We start from the raw sequence: 2,944 nt of genomic DNA, 5'->3' as shown, positions 1-2,944 counted from the left end.
GTTTGGGAGAGTGATGGAAGCTTGAGAGAAGCTTTCATGGAAGAGGAAAGAAATGTGAGATTGGAGGAAAGAGAAGAAGAAGTTGCTGGAGAAATGAAGAAGCTGCTAGAAGAATGAGGTTTTTATAGTTAAAGCTTATCTAATTTTTCATGCAATTACAATAATGCCCTTAACAAGGCCACTTGTCTTCCTCCTTTTCTTGTACAATTTTTTTACTCTTTTGACACTGAAAAAAGGTACAAAATCCTCTGAAAGATGTCTCTTAAGTAGCCCCCAAAAGTCTTAGCTTAAAAAATCCCCTAAACTTGTTATTTGTGGAAATTACAGTGAAGGCCACGATTCTCAATTTTCAATGCCGCGGCGCTCAAATGTTCTGTCCAAATCTATTCTTCTACCGCAGTACTTTCACTTCAACAAGGATTTTGACCACTTTCCCATCAAAACTGGGCAAAGTGGTAAACATCAAAGTTGTAGCCCTGCCTCTTATCTTTCTAATGGTCAAAATCATGTTATTTGGACTTCTGTAGTGGGAGATATTCTTTAAAAATATAAACATATGCAAATAGAGCAACAGCCCATTATGCACCTTTCTTCACCAATTGAAATTATTTTTTAATCCTACTTCTAAAACGACATAAAATAATTATAAGTAACGTAAAACTAGCATCATTAGCTCAAATTAAACCTTTAAACATAAGTTTTACTTCAAGTTACATGTTTGTGAAGGTCAAGGTTTCACAGTATGCCTCATTAATTGATTTAGCCATTAAAACTCCTCCTACAGCAGCGTCAACGGTAGTCTGAACATGCCCACTCAAACCATTATAAAAAGTTTGCACTTGAAGCAACTTTAGGAGCCCATGATGGGGACAACACCTAAGCAATTCTTTGTATCTTTCCTAAGCTTCATACAATGATTTAGAATCTTGTTGCATGAATGATGTGATGTCATTTTGCTCTTTTACTGTCGTAGCCGAAAGGAAGAATTTGGCAAGAAATTTCTGAGCAAGATCATCCCATGTTGTTATTGAGCTAGTAGGGAGTGCATTTAGCCATGCCTTAGCTTTATCCTTTAAAGAGAAGGGAAAAAGCCTTAACTGAATTGCATCATCTGTGACACCATTGTGCTTGAACATGTCACCAATCTCCAAGAAGTTTGCAATATGGCCTTTAGGATAATCAATTGGAAAACCCCCAAATTGAACCAATGTTTGAATCATGGTGATGATAGTTAACTTGTTTTCAAAATTGTTTGCTTGAATAGTTGGCCTTCGAATGCTCGATGGAATTCCTTGTACCAAAGGAATAGCATAATCCCTTAAGCAACAATTGTCAGCTACTACGCATTCTTTGATTTGTTGTCCACTCTATTGATCAGTCGTTGTATTTATTGGAGCAACACCTTGTTGATTTTCTCTTCGAAGTTTACAAAATGTTCTCTCAATTTCTGGATCACATGAGATAGTCTCCAAGCTGCTTGCACTTCTCATACAACAACTGAACTTAACTGCAAAACAAAAAAAAAACTTAAATTAAGACTAATCTATAAAATTTTAATATTAGCAAAAAACAAAGAAAACAAAACCCTCGACAATGACGCCAAAATCTTGTTTTCAATTTTGCACAGGCAAGTATACATATCAAACAAGTAATATAATGATGAAGTAGAGTCTCGTTCCCACGGAGATTTGTCCCTAAATTTTTATTAAGTACTAAAATCTTATAACAAATCAATCTTATTTAAGTAATCTGAAAATTGAAGAAAAACTAATTAAAAACAATTAAAAATGAACACTAAAACTAACAAACTAAATAAGTTGAGAAAAGCAATATATTAAAGACCTAGGATTATGGGTTCATTCAACATTTCATCTGATACCAGCGTTTCTTGTTATTTATCTTTCTTAGGTGGTTTTGCTAACCTAGAATCCAAAGATATGGACAAGTCTCCGTTGAGTTGCTTGTACAAGTACCTAACTTAATTAGTTCACTATATGTCTATAGGAATCAATTAAACTAAGTTCATTAAGCAAGTGTCCTAATGTGGCTATGTATGGCAATTGGCGTATGTCTACCCGAATTGCGAATTAGATCACCTAAGTGACTTGAACATACACTATTCAAACCTTAGTTCAATTTAAAATCTCTCTGTCGAGTCTCAATTAGATTCACAAATTAGTTAATTATTGGCCAAGCAATCAAAAGCACTAAGAACAGATTTGAATAAGCAAAACTACACCCATTCATGATAAATAAAAGAGAAACTGATATTCAAACTACATGTTCAAATCCACCACAATCCTAGAAAGATAATTTAGCTCATAATAACTAACAAAAACAACATCCAAAGAATTTTAGCCATGAATCCAAATAAAAGAAACATAAAAGTAGAGAAAGAAACTAAGTGTTGAAGCTTTGCAATCTTAATTCTCTCTCAAATTCTCTTGTTTTCTTGATTTGTTCTTGGTTCCAAATCTCTGGAATAGTTGGTTGCTGCCTCCCCTTAAAACCTTTGAAAAAAGTCCTTTAAATAGGCTCCAAGTAACCTAATTTCTAAAATCTCGTCAAATTTTTATTTTTGAAAAATTGCCTAACGTCGCAGCCTTGATTTCTTGGTGTCGTGGTGCTGGTTTTTTTGCTACAATAGCGCTGCAGCGCTGAGCTGTCGAGAAAATTGTATGGTGAGCTTCCTTTCACCAACACTGCAGCCTTGTTCTCCTAATGCTGTTGCGATTTATCAACTTCGAATGTGATTTTCACCTTGACCTGCTCTAAACTGGGAAAAGTGGAAAGCATAAAATTGTATCCCTGCCTCTTAACTTTCTAATGGATTAAGAATCATATCAATTGGACTCTTGGATTGAAAGATATATTCCAAATACTGCATCATATTTAGTCCATGCGTACTGCTATAGTGCTTCGACTTAGACAAATATTTTGACCA

General features: G+C 34.6%; 1 non-coding gene across 1 annotated transcript; it reads left to right on the top strand.

Annotated features, from left to right (window-relative positions):
* Positions 1-855: 855 nt before the first annotated feature.
* LOC148763610 (small nucleolar RNA R71) lies at positions 856-961 on the top strand. Its single transcript, XR_016025610.1, has one exon. It is a non-coding gene; the product is annotated as a small nucleolar RNA R71 (small nucleolar RNA).
* The last annotated feature ends 1,983 nt before the right edge of the window (positions 962-2,944 follow it).

This window comes from Theobroma cacao, chromosome 3, assembly GCF_053813885.1.
Source record: "Theobroma cacao isolate CCN51 chromosome 3, ASM5381388v1, whole genome shotgun sequence".
Lineage (NCBI taxonomy): Eukaryota > Viridiplantae > Streptophyta > Magnoliopsida > Malvales > Malvaceae > Theobroma > Theobroma cacao.
The sequence above is the reverse complement of the archived record's forward strand: the minus strand, read 5'-3'. Positions and strand labels throughout refer to the sequence as shown.